Source organism: Salvelinus namaycush, chromosome 41 (genome assembly GCF_016432855.1).
Source record: "Salvelinus namaycush isolate Seneca chromosome 41, SaNama_1.0, whole genome shotgun sequence".
In the NCBI taxonomy this organism is placed as follows: Eukaryota; Metazoa; Chordata; class Actinopteri; order Salmoniformes; family Salmonidae; genus Salvelinus; species Salvelinus namaycush.
Window position 1 is genome coordinate 21,261,962 of NC_052347.1, and position 17,989 is coordinate 21,279,950.

Consider the following 17,989-nt stretch of genomic DNA (forward strand, 5'->3'; position numbering starts at 1 on the left):
GATTCTACAAGTGTCTGGAACTCTATTGGAGGGATGCAACATTATTCTTCCACAAGCAATTCCATAATTTGTTGTTTTGTTGATGGTGGTGGAAAACACTGTCTCAGGCACCGTTCCAGAATCTTCCATAAGTGTTCAATTTGGTTGAGATCTGGTGACAGAGACAGCCATGGCATGTGGTTTACATCATTTTCATGCTCATCAAATCATTCAGTGATTGTATATAGCCCGGCTATTGTTATTTACTGTTGCTCTTTAATTATTTGTTATTCTTCTCTTACTTTTGGGGGGGATTTTCTTAAAAATGCAATGTTGGTTAAGGGCTTGTAAGTAATTATTTCACTGTAAGGTCTACACCTGCTGTATTCGGCGCATGTGACAAGTACAATTTGATTTGAGTACTCGTGTACTGTGGATGGGGGCATTGTCATCCTATGGGGGCATAGACATGGTAGCCCAAATAATGGCTTGCTCAACATTTTTAAACATGACCCTAAGCATAATGGAATTTTAATTGCTTAAGTAACTAAGGAACCACACCTGTGTGGAAGCACCTTCTTTCAATATACTTTGTGTCCTTCGTTTACTCTAGTGTTTCCTTTATTTTGGCAGTTACCTGTAGCTACATCAGCCTCACTGCTGGTAAATGCCTGACAGATTCACATGCTACAATAGCTCCCCCTAGTGTCAACTGATCAAATGGCTACTGTTTTCTAAAGACTGTAGACTGGACTAAACTAAGACACAAATGTACTGAGTAAGGACAACATTCAGTTAAAATGATAAATGTTTCAGTATATAGTATTAACCAAAACATTGGATCTGACAGCTTGAGTTTGACCCTTAATTAAGCCACTATGTCAGCAGGGTGTGTCCAAACCTGGACACTAGAGGGCGCCTACACCTCACTGATCACACCAGTATTCCCCAGACCAGCTCTCGTCATGCTACCTCTGCCTGGCTGTCGCCTGCAGCGCCTCATTCAAATTGAATTATACAGTGAAATAGGATTACATGATAGAGCACTATTGTTGGAGTCTGGAAGAAAAGTAGACTCAGTACATATTACACAAACACACATTTCTGTCTGGCATTCTGATTCAAGTCTTGAATAAAACTAGACTGGGAGAATATATTGTTACACATGCTATTCCCTGGTGCAGCATAATGACTTATTTTAGCATTGAGCCTCTGCTTATCTTGAGTGAGTAAAGAAACTGAGTTATGGACCTATAACAATGTGTGGTGGTGAATGCGTGTGTATGAATGAAACAGTGCTGATTTAAAGACACTTTATTATGGCTGGTGTTCCACTAGATAGTGGGTTGGGGAGCTGATATCCCTTTATAGACCGGTTGTTGCTTCTTCCATGACCCTCTCTGGTACACAGGGCCGCCTCTGAGGCAGAATACAATTAAAAAGAGGGAAGTTTATAGAGTCTAAAATAATCTAACAGATATCTAGAGCCCTCCTGAGCCTGGGTACTCATTCTTAACCTTCATCAGCATTTAGTGGTGCGTAATGAGAATAGAAAGGGGGGCTATTGAGTGTGTGTGTGTGTGTGTGTGTGTGTGTGTGTGTGTGTGTGTGTGTGTGTGTGTGTGTGTGTGTGTGTGTGTGTGTGTGTGTGTGTGTGTGTGTGTGTGTGTGTGTGTGTGTGTGTGTGTGTCAGTCAGATGGATAGAGGAGAGCACGTCAGAGACCTCCTTCTCTTTGATGTCTCAGTCATATGGCTGATTGACACACTCCACAGAGACCTTATCCTCCAGTGACCTCTCACCTCTGACCTCAGTCTTGTATGAGGGTAGAGTCTCTGGCCATCACAGACTTATAGCTAATTAACCCCTGAACTGAGATCAATTAACCCTGTAACATCGCCTTAATAGATAGCCAAACAAGCTGGATTAGCAGATACAGATAACTCCAAAGTTCAAAGGTCAAAGGGTAAAGTAACATTTGAGATCCAGAGGAAAGCAGGAAGCTGAGGAAAATATATCATCTATCAGATAGAAAAAAGGTAGACGGATAGACAGACAGACTGAACCGGACTGACTGATCCAGACAGACAGACGGACTGAACCGGACCGACTGAACCAGACAGACAGAGCTTTATGTTTCTATCTAATGAAGTGGAAGTAGAGCCGAGCAGTGAGCAGCAGCAGTAATATGCTGAAGTGGCCAGATATCCAGTAGTCCGGCCCATTAACCTGCTACTAATGAACTGTGTTATAGGAAATGTTTTTATTAATCACACAGCACCCGGTGACGCACGTGTGCTCTCCAGGCTCACTGTGTACATCAATAAGCTTCAACAAGGCTGTAGATTGACTAGACACCCTGCAGGAAACTACATCAGGGCCAAACAAGCTGCTCACAGCGTTCATGTGTCCATCAGAATGAAAACGGATCAATTCAGCTTTGGGACTGACATAACAAAGTCAGAACCGGCCCTAACCAAAAAGGAAAGTTCCTGTCCTGAGGATGTCAATGAGGAAAATGTTATGTATGCCCCATGTGTGTTGGCATTGGTTAACACTGAAATGTGACTGTGACATGGTCACGATCACCACCTGTTACACACAGCAGGTGAACCACAATAGTCAGGGACAGTCTGTTAGTCTACAGAAGATCATAGAAAAGTTTATTCCAATCATTTGCATCAATAGCTTAATTCCCTAAATGGATTAAATGTGTTTCCAAACAGCAGCCATCATCATCATACATAATGACATGCTTGGTTCCACTGACATAATGTGTGCAAAAGTGCAAACCAGTCAATTAGTTTAGTAGAACCACAGTGGGTTTGACTATATTCTGCTTGACTGCTGATGAGAAATAGTGTGAGGGCATGAGAGAGAGATAGTTGGGGGCACACGCATGAGGGGCAGGGAGAGAGAGAGAGACTGTTTAAACGTCAATGCCAGTATACGATTCCTTGTCAGTCCACACACGCTGATATGAGCAACGCCAAGGATTCCATTCATCAACTAGGCTTCACCCCGGTGGATATACACTGATACAGCCGACTACATATCATCTACTTCATTCTCACTCACACTGTTGCAGGTTGAGCAGGAATTGCATACACTATTTTTCGTGGATGGTAATGCGGTACATTCTCATGGATTTCCAATGTTATAGTGATTGGACTCAACCCCGGGAAAAGTAAAAGGAAGGCGCGTGTTGAAGGTGCCCAGGTGTAGCAGCTGAGCCTGCGTTGGACATGGGACCGTATTTTAGCTTTGGGGATTACAGTGCGGAAGGAATAGCGTCTTCGTGAAGGAAAGCTGACTTCGGGCTGAAGCGGGAATCTGAGGCACTGCGCGCGCCAGAAAAATGCGTTCCAACCACGGCTTTATCTTGCTTCTCCTTAACGGAACAGCGTGCTTGGTAAGCAAGAAGGGGCGGCGGTGCCCAGCAGTGTAAAAAAGTTACACCAGTCATATGTGTGTCTGTGTCCATAGTTCCATGTCCATTCACCCCCGTCGTTACTAGGCTACCCCTTCCTTCAGACATGTGCCACTCATTTGTTTGGCGAAAAGTGAAGGGAATTAACCGTGCATACGGTGTCGCACGAGCTACTGGACCCGACAAGGTTCCCTCTCCCAGGGCAGAGACCCGCGTGAATGAGTACGCTGTGAGCGGTTGCCATGGATAGCATGCTGCGCCACGGACAACGGTCCCGTACATTAATTGTGCCTCAAATCTCCATATTGGAGTTCCTCGGTTGAAGCGTATTCTATCCGTTGCTGAAGTTATTTGTTGATGGACAACGAAAGGGGACTGACTCTCTTTGACCGATCATTACGATTTGTTATTAAAAAAAAATGAAAGATAACTTAATAACGGTACAAAGGCGAGACGAATAGGCTACCTGGCATGAGACACAGTGCAACGTGTACCCCATACAGGTAATGACTGGTCAATATTTTAATGTTTCATTGTGCAAGGTTGAGTAAAATAAAATGAAGGAATTTCTCAAATTGTATATTGACCACGAGCTGATTATTGCAGGCAACACAATTCGACGTTAGTGCACTGTAGCCTATGCCAGTTCAGGTATCATACTGTGCAACCTGGTGTATACTCAATCAACATTATGTTGCGATTAATGATCTGCAATTACCACAGGATTTAGAGTCCTGGTAAATGTAACGCTTTTAATGTGATAAACATAACTAACATCAAGATGAAACTAAGTGCCTTATTAGGCATGTTTATTGACCATGTTGTATGCAAAATTTTAGCCGAGACTTTAATTTTCTAAACAAATGTACGTCATCATGCTTTACATTTATATCTATATATCGAGCAACAATCTAATTTGGCAAATTTAGAGGCAAATTGTAGCATCAAGAACAAAAACTGAATGACGTAGGCTAAATTCAAGTGTTGTCGCAAGGTTGCTTCTTTGATGCGTTGTGTTCAGTTCTGTTGTGACACCTTTGTGTCAGAGCGGCCGACCTTGTGGCTTTGTAAAGGCACACACACTGAATAACCTTGGGCGCTCCTGACTGAACACAGACTGTAGTATACAGGTGAATTGTAGGCTATAATAAAGTATTCAAAGAGTTATTACCCACTGGGCACAGATGTTAGTTCAACGTCTAGTTATCGTTGAGTTGGCAACTAATGTAAAGTCAAGGTGAAATCAACAAAACATGTCACCATGTCATTGGATTTAGGTTAAAAGTTGGGTGAAAAAATACGAAATCCCCTTATGTTGATAATTGTTTTCAAATCCAATCAGTTTTCCACATTGATTCATTTGATTGAAATGGCGTGGAAACAAGTTGATTAAACCCGTTTTTGCCCACTGGGTAGTTGCCTAATCCAGGATTTTAAGCACAACAAATTCGTAAAATACAGTAAGAATTGGATTCTTAACATATCATTCGAATTGCAAAAAAAACATTTTTTTTAATATTGCAGGATGTAACCACAGAGTTTCTAAACACAGAGGTGCAACATCGCAAGACTTCCTGGGAACACCTGCGAAACAAACCAAGCAGAGCAGGCTGGGGTTTGAGAAGTCAGTGAAAGAAGTGACATTCTTTTCCTTAGTTGTTAATTTTCTTGAAATCTAAAGGCACAACCTAGATTCGAGCCAACGTCTTAAGTAGTTGAACATATTATTACTCCAACCTCGTGAAAGTGACAAACTGACACCTTTTCATTTTCCTCAAAACCAACATTATATCGAAGCAGTGCCTTTGATTTGACGGCCAGCACATTGCAGTTCCCTTTAGACCCAGTGACTTGTTTCAGCCCACTAGCCAACATCACCATGATATCACCTAGAAGTGTGATTAGGGATTTCTATTGGAGAAGCAGTTTCTGCCTACATACTGTACTGTCTTTGATGTAATATGTTACACGAAATAGATGACTTGGTACACAATTTGATGAGGTAGTACACAAGAAACGGGGACAATTTTTGGCTCGAGCACCATTTTCAGAACTACTGGCTGAAATAATACAAAAGTTTGAGAGTGCATCTTAAAGTAGGTAACCTATTTTAAATAAAGACATAGGCCACTGTTTAGCCTACGTGAAATTAAAATGAGATTATGGATAATTCAAAATAAAAGTCATCATTAGGCCAAATGTACCACCATCTCAAAATTATTTTCCTTCATTGATTGAACATTTGCACGTCTCACAAAGGATTTGGGTCGTAAGACATTATTAATAGATGACATTGGCCCTATTACTTGACAAATTGAATAAATGTTCCCCTTCCATTTCCTCCCATCTAAGAGAGGGGTTTTAGGAGTTGGAGAGCATGTTCACGCTTCAAGGTGTATGTTCACACATGCTTGCCACATACTCTCAAACGCAGCAGGATTGCACTAATGATGTAATTAATTGGAGTGCAGTTTCTATCAATATTCTACCATGTTGCCTATCTAAAAACTGTGGCGCACCACATCTCTCAGCAGGGGATCTTGGGTAATTCATTAGCCGCATGACATTGATAAATTATAGAGCAATTAATAAATTATCCAACTTATTACACAATAGAGCTCGGATTAATAATGATAGACCATGCATTTATATTCAAATTCAGCTGATTTCCCTATTGTACCGCCCCACTCAATATCAGTGTGTAGCCTTTGTCTCTAGGGTGTATAAACCCACTCTGTCTGGATGGAAATAAGGTTATTAATACTCTATCAACACGAAGAAAGCAACAATGATGTGATGGATTTAGCGTCTCAAATGTTAATTACTATGCCATGCATTGGTTGATATGAATAATATAAACAATCTTAGTCAGAGTGCTTTGAAATTGACTGCTATGCTAAGAAATTATAGTACGTTTTTGGCGAGGGTTTAGCAATTTTTCATTCTATGACATGCAGCTCAGAGATTGGATTCATTTGTTTTTAATGGACTAAATGGCTCGAGCATTCAGTGTTATACAGTCAAGAGCCTATTACAACTAATTTGTTTGTTAAATGTTTATATTAGGGCTATTAACCCAGCACGAGTCTCATAGCAATACCATTAGATCCTTACAGTAAGACAGGCAATATCAAGGGTTATTGTGCTTTCTCCAGGTTCACACGCACACACACACCACACACACACACACACACACAGATCGAGAGAGAAAGAGAAAGACAGAGCGAGAGACAGGTAAGGGGAGTCTGGCGCCTAACATATCCACTGTGTGCCATGTGCCCATGCTCATAATGACTGGGGTTACAAAAGGGCTGAATAAGGAAGAGAGTGCAGAAAGGGAGAGTTAGCAGTCAAATACAGGGTGAGGGACAGCCTAGTGTGAATAGGATAGAAAAGACAAGGAGAGAAATGTGTAGAACAGCATACAACGAGAACAGAGAGTATGGAGAGAGACATAATTAAATGAAAGAGTTGGGGGAGAGAAAGACGGAGGGAAGGAGAGGGATTGAAATGGATAGAGCGTAGAATAGATGGAGTAGTAACAGTAGTAATAATAATAATAATAATACATGGAATTTGGCGTACGCCTTTCAGGACACTCAAGGACATTTTCCATTAACAATAGGTCTACATCAAATCAAGTGTAACAATCAATGTGCAATTTAAAATCAAAGGACCAGACAAAACAGGACAAATAAAATGAGGGAGGGAGGGCTTGGGTAGAGGATATAAACACAGTTTAAGGGTTTGGGTTTAGGGGGTAGGGTTGGGAATAGGCAAAGGGACGGGTTTAGGGTAAGGGTTTGGGTTTTAGGGGTAGGGTTGGGAATAGGCAAAGGGACGGGTTTAGGGTAAGGGTTTGGGTTTTAGGGGTAGGGTTGGGAATAGGCAAAGGGACGGGTTTAGGGTAAGGGTTTGGGTTTGGGTTTTAGGGGTAGGGTTGGGAATAGGCAAAGGGACGGGTTTAGGGTAAGGGTTTGGGTTTTAGGGGTAGGGTTGGGAATAGGCAAAGGGACGGGTTTAGGGTAAGGGTTTGGGTTTTAGGGGTAGGGTTGGGAATAGGCAAAGGGACGGGTTTAGGGTAAGGGTTTGGGTTTAGGGGTAGGGTTGGGAATAGGCAAAGGGACAGGTTTAGGGTAAGGGTTTGGGGGGACACATGGATACTGAGAAGGGGTGTAGGACAGAGTCAATCATAGACTGCAGGCTACAGGTTATAGGCTTCCTATGAAGAGGTGTGTTTTGAGGAGGTTTTTGAATGAGATGACTGTGGCTTCATGTTGTATGTGTGGGCATAGTGCATTCCAGAGCCTGGGTGCCGAGCAGCTGAAGGCCCGGGCACCCATGGTGGAGAGGCAGAATGAGGGGGTGACAAGGAGACCAGCAGAGGAGGAGCGGGTGGAGCGAGAGGGGGCATAGACTGGGAAAAGGTCAGAGAGGTAGGTGGATGCCAGGTTGTGGAGGGCCTTGTAGGTGAAGAGGAGTGTCTTAAAGTCAATACAGGATTGCACAGGGAGACAGTGTAGATTGGTGTGATGTGTTCAGTCGATCTGGTGCGGGTGAGGATTCTGGCAGCATAGTTCTGGACCAGCTGGAATCTGTTGGTGAGTTTGGTGGGGATACCAGGGAGGAGAGTGTTGCAGTAGTCCAGTCGGGAGGTGATGAAGGCATGGATCAGGGTTTCGGTTCAATGATTATGGAAGTGATAATAAGTGTATTGTACTGGTAAAACGAAGACAATACTGTATATTACACATTCACAATCTCGCTTTCTCACTCACGCACGCACACACACACACACACACACCACAGGGACGCGTGAGCGGTTATTTGCCATGGAGCACTGGTCTGAAATTTGCATTGTAACCTTCAAACAGCAGGGATCACCAGGGATGAAGGAGCTCTGCTCTCACACACACATTCAGTGAACTCACTCTACCCAGTTTTGGAGAGGCAGGCACGTATTGAACAAGGACTTCTATAGGCTAGAAGCCTCAGGTTCTCAGAGACCTTGAGAGGTTGCACATGTCCTCCACACTCCACAGATTGTCACCCACTATACATACAGTAGTTGTCAGAGAGCATGATTTCCAATGTATTAACTATAGTTTTACAATTCTAAGTTTAAGGGGAAATGGAATGGGAACAACAGAGAGTAGCCATAGGCCAACAGAGGTGTGTGGAATATTCACCTAGTAAGAGATCTGAGGTGCTGTCCAAGGATCTGAAGTGGCTCTCGACTTTCGTGGGTTTTAGCATTAGTGGCGCTCCCTTTCCATGGTGCTGAAAACGTCTTCTATGTTCCTGTGTTAGTTGCGATTCCTGTCCATGGTGCTGAAACATCAGTGTGACGTCTTAAGTATTACCTGGGGCTTCTCCCAATGAAGGTACGCTGCAGACAGCACTCTGATCTATACAGCTCTATGTTTTCTGGTTATAGGCCGTGCATCTGCAGCTACATGACTGATCTATGTTTATACAGCTATGTGTTGTATGAGCTTTATGTATATGTTAAGCATCAGGGTCTGTTCTCACTGATCTGTTTTTACTCCATCCTTTCTACGCTTGTCCACTATGAAGTCTATAGGATCATTACATATCTGACATCTAGTTGCCAGTGCAATTTTAGGTGTTCGTATTTTCAACTCTTCATATTGAAGTAAGATATTAAACAGAGCGTCTTTCCACAGCGTGTTGTGTTATTTAAGGTTAAGAGACTGGCTGAAGGTCATTTTAACCACATGCAGCTATTTTCCCCTCTTCTGTCTTGTCAGAAAGTCTTTGAGTCATATTTCTTAGATACCCAGCCCTCCCTTCACGGTCAGTGACCTTGTCCACCCAGATTCATCCCTCACTAAGCAGGACAACACCAGCCATGCTCCCCCTGTACAACAACAATACATCCAAAGCATTCCAAACTGAGACGGAGAGACACAGACTGTACATGGCCACACAAATATGGTACAATACACCAATGCTGTATTAGCACAAACACATTAGATGACTGCCAATGCAAAGCTGTGCATTATAGTCCTAGTGCCTCTTTGTCTTGCTGTCTCCAGGTTCAATCACAGCCTCGAACAGTATCAATCAGTCACAAACAGTACAGTTATACTATGGCCTCACAAACACAGATAAGCTATAGCCATATCTCTGTCTCTCATTTTCTGTATTGATTGTTTTGTTTAACCTTTATCCAGGTTTCATTGAGATCAAAACTCTTTCACAAGATGGACCAGGTCCAAGACAAGAGCAGGCAGGGTCACGGTGTAACAAGAGGTTACAGACATTAAAACACCTCCCTGTGGACAATGGATTCTTATTGTACTTCAATAATTCCTCCAACAGACAAGAGCTAGACAGACACACTACAGTGAATGAGAGGACCTTTAGAGAAGAGGCAGAGAAAAGAGCCAGTGGTGTTATTATGGACAGGCTGTCACTTCCTGCTCGGGTTATAAAACAGCTTGAGTTATGCGCAGGCATGGCATGGATGACCCGAGAGGTGCGCCATTCTCCTGCCCACCCAGCGAGTACCCCAGCGCTGGGCCTTAGGCCGCCCTCAGCCCCCCAGGCCCTCAGCATCCCCTGCTGCCTGACTGACTGACATACAGCAGTAGAGAGAGGCATGATGGCTAGAGGAAGATTGTGCTCTGTGACACATCACCAGACAGGCACAACGCTGCCTGTCCAGACAGAAAACACTTTTCTGCACAAGCGCAATTGTCAAATCTAATTTTACAGATGTAGATCTTACCGTGAAATTCTTACTTACAAGCCCTTAACCAACAATGCATTTTGAAGAAAATAGGAGTTAAGAAAATATTTACCTAATAAACAAAAGTTAAAAAAGGAACACAATAAAATAACAAAGGCTATATACAGGGGGTACCGGTACCAAGTCAACGTGCGGGGGTACAGGTTAGTCGAGGTACTTGAAGTAATATGTACATGCAGGTAGGGCTAACGTAACTATGCATAGATAATAAGCAGCGAGTAACAGCAATATAAAGAAATGGAGGAGGGTGAGGGTCAATGCAAATAGTCCGGGTAGCCATTTGATTCATTGTTCAGCAGACTTATGGTTTGGGGGTAGAAGCGGTTAAGGAGCCTTTTGGACCTAGACTTGGCGTTCTGGTACCGCTTGCCGTGCGATAGCAGAGAGAACAGTCTATGACTAGGGTGGCTGGAGTCTTTGACAATTTTTTGGGCCTTCCTCTGACACTGCCTAGTATATAGGTCGTGGATGTCAGGAAGCTGGGCCCCTGTGATGTACTGGGCCATACGCACTACCCTCTGTAGCGCCTTACGGTCGGATGCCGAGCAGTTACCATACCAGGCCGGTCAGGATGCTCTCGATTGTGCAGCTGTAGAACTTTTTGAGGATCTGGGACCCATGCCAAATCTTTTCAGTCTCCTGAGGGGGAATAGGCGTTGTCGTGCCCTCTTCACTGTGTTTGGAAAATAATAGTTTGTTGGTGATGAACTTGAAGCTCTCGAGCCGCTCTACTACATCCACATTGATGTAAATGGGGGAGTGTTCGGCCCTCCTTTTCCTGTAGTCCACGATCAGCTTCTTTGTCTTGCTCATGTTAAGGGAGAGGTTATTGTCCTGGCACAACACTGCCAGGTCTCTGCCCTCCTCCCTATAGGCTATCTCATCATTGTCGGTGATCAGGCCTACCATCGCTGTGTTGTCAGCTAACTTAATGGTGTCGTGCTTGGCCACGCAGTCGTGGGTGAACAGGGAGTACAGGAGGGGACTAAGAATGCACCCCTAAGGGGCCCCCGTGTTGAGGATCAGCATAGCACATGTGTTGTTTCTATCCTTACCACCTGGGGGTGGCCCGTCAGAAAGTCCAGGATCTAGTTGTGGAGGGAGGTGTTTAGTCCCAGCGTCCTTAACTTAGTGATGAGCTTTGTGGGTGCTATGGTGTTGAATGCTGAGCTGCAGTCAATTAACAGTGTTCTCGCATAGGTGTTCCTTTTGTCCAGGTGGGAAGGGCAGTGTGTAGTGCAATTGAGATTGCGTCATCTGTGGATCTGTTGGGGCGGTATGCGAATTGGAGTGGGTCTAGGGTATCCGGGATGATGGTGTTCAAGCACTTCATGGCTACAGGCGTGAGTGCTATGGGGCGGTAGTCATTTAGGCAGGTTACCTTAGTGTTCTTGGGCACAGGGACTATAGTGGTCGGTTTGAAACGCGTAGGTATTACAGACTCGGTCAGAAAAAGGTTGAAAATGTCTGAAGACACTTGCCAGTTGGTCCGCGCATGCTCTGAGTACACGTTCTGGTAATCAGTCTGGCCCGCGGCCTTGTGAATGTTGATTTGTTTAAAGGTCTTACTCACATCGGCTATGGAGAGTGTAATCACACAGTCTGAAACAGCTGGTGCTCTCATGCATGCTTCAGTGTTATTTGCCTTAAAGCGAGCATAAATTGCATATAGCCTGTCTGGTAGGCTCGTGTCACTGGGCAGCTCGTGGCTGGGTTTCCCATTGTAGTCAGTAATAGTTTGCAAGCCCTGCCACATCCAACATTCACAGAGCCGGTGTAGTAGGATTCAATCTTAGTCCTGTATTGACGCTTTGCCTGTTTTATGGTTCGTCGGAGGGCGTAGCGGGTTTTCTTATAAGTGTCCTGCTCCTTGAAAGTGGCAGCTCTAGCCTTTAGCTCGGTGCGAATGTTGCCTGTAATCAATGGCTTCTGGTTGGGATATGTACGTACGGTCATTGTGGGGACGACATGATCAATGCACTTATTGATGAAGCCGGTGAGTGAGGTGGTATACTCCTCAATACCATCGGATGAATCCCAGAATTTGTATTTTTTTTTTTTAAACTAAGCAAGTCAGTTAAAAACAAATTCATATTTACAATGACGGCCTACCCAAACAAAACTGGGCCAATTGTGCGCCGCCCTATGGGACTTCCAATCCCGGCCGGTTGTGATACAGTCTGGAATCAAACCAAGATCTGTAGTGATGCCTCTAGCACTGAGATGCAGTGCCTTAGAGCGCTGCGCCACTCGGGAGCCAACATATTCCAGTGTGTGCTAGCAAAACAGTCCTGTAGCTTAGCATCCGCATCATCTGACCACTTCCGTATTGAGCCAGTCATTGGTACTTCCTGCTTTAGTTTTTGCTAGTACGCAGGAATCAGTAGAATAGAATTATGGTCAGATTTGCCAAATGGATGGCGAGGGAGAGCTTTGTACGGGTCTCTGTGCGTGGAGTAAAGGTGGTCTAGAGTTGTTTTTCCACTGGTTGCACGTGACATGCTGGTAGAAATTAGGTAAAACGGATTTAAGATTTCCTGCATTAAAGTCCCCGGGTCACTAGGAGCACCGCTTCTGGATGAGCATTTTCTTGTTTGCTTATGGCCTTATACATCTCGTTGAGTGCGGTCTTAGTGCAAGCATCGGTTTTTGGTGGTCAATAGACAACTAAGAAAAATGTAGATGAAAACTCTCTTAGTAGATAGTGTGGTCTACAGCTTATCATGATGTACTCTACCTCAGGTGAGCAAAACCTAGAGACTTCCTCAGTATTAGAGACCACGCACCAGCTGTTATTGACAAATTGACACAGACCACCACCCCTCGTCTTACCGGAGGTAACGGTCTGGCCGATGCACGGAAAACCCAGCCAACTCTATATTATCCATGTCGTCGTTCAGCCAACTCGGTGAAACATAAGATATTACAGTTTTTAATGTCCCGTTGGTATGATAGTCTCGAACAGAGCTCATCCAGTTTATTTTCCAGTGATTGCACGTTGGCCAATAGGACGGATGGTAGAGCCGGGTTACTCACTCGCCAACGAATTCTCACAAGGCACCCGGATCTGCGGCCCCTGTATCTCCGTCTCCTCTTCATGCGAATGACGGGGATTTGGGCCTGGTCCGGGAGCAGCAGTATATCCTTCGTGTCAGACTCATTAAAGAAAAAAATCTTCATCCAGTTCGAGGTGAGTAATCGCTGTTCTGATATCCAGAAGCTATTTTCGGTCATAAGAGACGGTAGCAGAAACATTATGTACAAAAAGAAGTTACAAGCAATGTGAAAAACACACAAAATAGCACAATTGGTTAGGAGCCCGTAAAACAGCAGCCATCCCCTCCGGCGTCATTGTGTGGCATGGATGACCCTAGAGATGCGCCTTTCTCCTGCCCAACCAGTTGTGGCATTGTCCTCTGAAACACTGGGGCACATAGAAAAAAAGGGCCTGGATGAATTGTGCTGGAGAATATGTTACAGTATGTGTCTGTCAGGAATTGTTTGAACCACACAACAGTGATATACAGAGGTTGTAAAAGGCTCTGCCTGGTCAATCCGACGTCTGCTGTGACCTTACAGCATTTACTGCGATGCGGCCTCCGCAGAAGTCAGAGCAAGCATTCGTGCTCTCAAATATTTTAACAATACGGATGGCTTTGTATAGCTCCACATTGACATGATTGGTTGACAGTAGGTTGGGGCGGGAGGTCCTGTATTAACACAAACTCACTTCCTTGACAACTTCCTTCACAACAGCTCTGCTGTCAACCAATCATGTCAATGTGGAGCTATACAGAGCCCTCTGCATTGTTAAAACATTTGAGAGCACGCAGCAATGCCGTACAGAGCTTGATTTGGTCTCTGCATGCCTCTGGAGACTCTGCAATTGCGTCACACCCTCCATACGAAGCCTCCGACCACATTTTCAGATCAAGCATAAATTGGCTTTAAGTCATAAATTGGCTCTAATTCCATAGAATTAGAAGTAATTTCACCTTTGATTATTAGGAAGGAAGCGTCACACAATTTTATTCCTCTGAGAATGCTAGCCACTCGAGAGCTTCCTATTTGTGCTGAATATACTTTTATTTATGTAAATAAAAAGTTATCTCAAGAACAAACAGCTTTAGAGAGCGGGCGGTGGAGGAACTCCTTTTTACTGGAAATAGAAGCAGGTTTATTTGAAGAGGGGACATCTGTCACCATCTGCTACTACAAAGAGACCACTAGTGATGTCCTCCTGATGATGCAGTGGGCTATGGGTCCCATGCTGACCTCACCAGGCTGTGACGGGCTGTTTGGTTACAGTAGGGAGGGAGAAAAGACACACAAGTAACTATCCACTCCAACAACCAGCTGACTTAGAGGCCTACAGGGTATAGTCCCGAGATGTTGAAGTGATCTGAAGGACTACAGTACTATATGTCTCCAAGAGTGGTGCTCTAATCTGGAATGGTTTTCTGTTTACTGTTCTAGAACAGACTGAGTTTGTACTGTAGCTCAAATCAAAATCTAATTTTATTTAATAATAAAATAATAATTAGCTTAAAGGAGATGAACGATGTAGGTTGGAGTCATGACAATGTCGATGGAGTTGTCCACACACTGTTGATGTTTGTACTATTACCAGACAGAAAAGACAGTTAATACTAACTATGTCCACTGATATGACCTCAAATGAAAGCTAAGCCCAGTATTCCACAGTGCATCACCACAGAGAGAGAGTGTGTTAGAGAGAGTTAGAGGGAGGGAGAGAGAAAGAGAGGGAGGGAGGTAGAGGGAGAGAGAGAGAGAGTCCAGTCCCCTCTCAGGTCCTCTCAGACAGGTGGGCATATACAGTAGCAGAACTTAGCTTTAATCCGTTCAATCCCATCAACCACTGCTCTCGCTCTCCTCCTGCTATCCTGCTCCAGCACCGCACTCCACTCAGCCGCCTTGTCGATATCTTATAATGTACAAATTTGATAGCCAATTCAGAGCAAGGTCTCTCCCTCAGCATACTAAATGAAGCTGCAGGTCCAGTGGGATGGTAGAACTGAACTTGTCCAAAATGAGTAAGGAGCTCAAAACAGAGAGAAAGTGGCTGAATGTAGTGAGTTCATCCACCCAGCATAGAGCTGAATGTAGTTAGTTCATCCACCCAGCATAGAGCTGAATGTAGTGAGTTCATCCACCCAGCATAGAGCTGAATGTAGTGAGTTCATCCACCCAGCATAGAGCTGAATGTAGTGAGTTCATCCACCCAGCATAGAGCTGAATGTAGTGAGTTCATCCACCCAGCATAGAGCTGAATGTAGTGAGTTCATCCACCCAGCATAGAGCTGAATGTAGTGAGTTCATCCACCCAGCATAGAGCTGAATGTAGTGAGTTCATCCACCCAGCATAGAGCTGAATGTAGTGAGTTCATCCACCCAGCATAGAGCTGAATGTAGTGAGTTTATCCACCCAGCATAGAGCTGAATGTAGTGAGTTCATCCACCCAGCATAGAGCTGAATGTAGTGAGTTCATCCACCCAGCATAGAGCTGAATGTAGTGAGTTCATCCACCCAGCATAGAGCTGAATGTAGTGAGTTCATCCACCCAGCATAGAGCTGAATGTAGTGAGTTCATCCACCCAGCATAGAGCTGAATGTAGTGAGTTCATCCACCCAGCATAGAGCTGAATGTAGTGAGTTCATCCACCCAGCGCAGAGCTGAATGTAGTGAGTTCATCCACCCAGCATAGAGCTGAATGTAGTTAGTTCATCCACCCAGCGCAGAGCTGAATTTAGTGAGTTCATCCACCCAGCGCAGAGCTGAATGTAGTGAGTTCATCCACCCAGCATAGAGCTGAATGTAGTTAGTTCATCCACCCAGCATAGAGCTGAATGTAGTTAGTTCATCCACCCAGCGCAGAGCTGAATTTAGTGAGTTCATCCACCCAGCGCAGAGCTAAGCTTCGGTGATCCCCTTGAAGCTGACGTAAATTATTAATTAAGAGTCAAACGCCTTGTTTCTTGTGAAATTACCTTTCCCTCCCCCGGCCCTCCCGTCCACGCTAGCCAGTGGAATAATTAGTTATAAGGGCACAGCCGCTCTCCGATTTTAATCATGTAACAGAAGGAGAATATTCCTACAGTGAACGCATTAGGTCTGGAGTTTGGTGGGAGGGAAAAACCCCCACAAAGCGTCGGAGAACACTCTGGAAATCTGAGCAGGCGCTTCAGCCGTTAATTAAAAATGGATGTCATATTAGAGATGAAGATTTCAACTCAACAGCCAGAGGAAAATTGAGAGCTTATTGAAGCCATCTGCTGCCCAGGAGAAGGATGTGCTGCAAAAACACCTGCTGTGTGCCTCTATATGATCAAATACCATATACACCATCTCTATACATGTGGATATTGATGAGAAGACACATCTGAATAGTTAAACTCTCTATTTTCAGTAGCAGTATTTCTCTAGTTGACACCATGGCCTCTCATCACCACCTGAGCACTGTGACAGAACAGAACAGTTAGTTCAGAGATTTGAGCAAACTTTCTCCATAATCTCTGTTCTGGCTTTTAGCAACTGTGCCGTGACGCCAGGGGAACAGGAGGGTAAAATGGTGTAACTGTCACTTTAATAGTCTTAATATTTCCTGTGGAGCTGGTGGGCTCTTGTTGATCATTTCCTCCCTCTCATCCTCTCCCGTTCCTCTACCCCCTGCCGCGAGAGAGGCCCCAGGCCTGTACTCACTAACGCTTAATGCGTCACAATTACCACAGTGATGGAGCCTGCAGACCCCCCACATTCCCTCCAACCATTTCACTGACTCACACATGACAGACAGACGACAAAATCACCCCCCGCCAACAACCCCAGACTCTGACCTGATTGCACCTTCGCCCTCATTTCAGCTTTGTGTAGCTCAGATCGGCTGATAAGCACTCTTTATGAAGCTTCATAAGTACTTTGAAACCTAACACCAATATTGTCCCTCGGATTACAACTCAACCTAATACAGCTGCTGTTAAACAGGTCTATTCATCTTCTTCAAACTGCTGTGCCATGCTATGTCAGTCTTATACAGCACTATTCAGCCCCATAGCATGTGTTTCCATCTTTCACTTCAGACATCCCTCAACATAAGCAGGCCAGTGTATAACCTTCAGCACGGTGACTCACTCTACACAAGCGTTCCTTCAAGCCATTAACCATCTGCTCTAAAGCGAGGGGGATCTCATCCTCATTGTTTTATTACCCCAGTAATCATCCATGAAGCCCGTTCTAACATGTCTCCCACACTGACACTGTGCACTTCAATCGTGTGTTCTACAGCAGCACTCTCTCTTCCCTAACCTCTAACACACACGTCCTGTCTCACCCCGAATGCTCTGTTTACATATTCAGCTCCTTAAACGACCACATCTATGGCTCAGTGAGATTGTATTATAGAGGGGATATGTGTTTGTTGTTCAGCTCTTCTCCTTGCCGGCACTGCCTGTCTGAGTCACTGAATCACTGCCTGTCTGGGAAATGAGCTCAATGTAAACACAAGAGAGTGTCATAAAGATTCATACAGTGGCACATTCCACACAACCCTGGAGGGCACTGTGATGGCCACCACTGAGACTCTGCAGTGCCACCTAGGGAGACTGGCAGACCGGCAGCGTGCTGCTCTTTGCCCACCAGACACCGTCCCATAAAGGGAGAGGAGTCAAACCCAAAGTGGCACATCATTCAGGGACAAGGGGGAATAGTGTTTTTGCAATCACAGTCACAGCGCCTGGCACGCACTCGCAGGCAAGAGAAGGCTTCTGAATAGATTCAAATCAATATG